The sequence below is a fragment of the Acanthisitta chloris genome, unplaced genomic scaffold (assembly GCF_000695815.1).
Source record: "Acanthisitta chloris isolate BGI_N310 unplaced genomic scaffold, ASM69581v1 scaffold30307, whole genome shotgun sequence".
Lineage (NCBI taxonomy): Eukaryota > Metazoa > Chordata > Aves > Passeriformes > Acanthisittidae > Acanthisitta > Acanthisitta chloris.
In genome coordinates, this window is record NW_008684724.1 from 10,349 (window position 1) to 10,849 (window position 501).

The 501-nt window shown below is 53.5% G+C and overlaps 1 protein-coding gene across 1 annotated transcript in view; it reads right to left on the minus strand.

The window, feature by feature from the left end:
- The window catches only part of ARHGEF17 (Rho guanine nucleotide exchange factor (GEF) 17), a gene marked incomplete at its 3' end in the record, with an annotated part of 10,322 nt that overhangs the window by 9,484 nt on the left and 337 nt on the right, over nt 1-501 (minus strand).

Sequence of the window (501 nt, forward strand, 5' to 3'; positions counted from 1 at the left end):
ATGGGGACATCCTTGCACAGGATTTATGGGAAGAGCCCCTATGGGTGTTGGGATGATGTGTGCCCTATGCCCTTGAGGACACGCCAGTAGATGTCCTACAGGCACTGCTTTGCCCTGAACAGAGCAGACCTCTGATTTTTTGGTGTTCCCACCCACAGCGATGTGGTTGGACAACCCACACCTCTGCCAGGTGACCTCCAGGGCGTTGACTACAATTAACCTGCTGAAACATCTTCATTAACATCTGAATTGTGGGGTGGAGCTGCTCCAGGGGGGTTGGAGTCAGCTCAGCAGAAAAAAGACTGAGCAAAACCCTTGGCTTATGTCTGCAGGTCATGGCACTGAGCAGAAAACGGGGGCACACAGGAATGGGAAGTGCAAGGGGTCCCCCATCATACGAGGGCCAGCAGCAGCAGCCCAGGAGATGGGGTGCAACATGAGGAAGAGCTTTTGTGGGACAAGCATAGGAAGAGGTCTGGTGACAAAATACCTGCCAGGTGA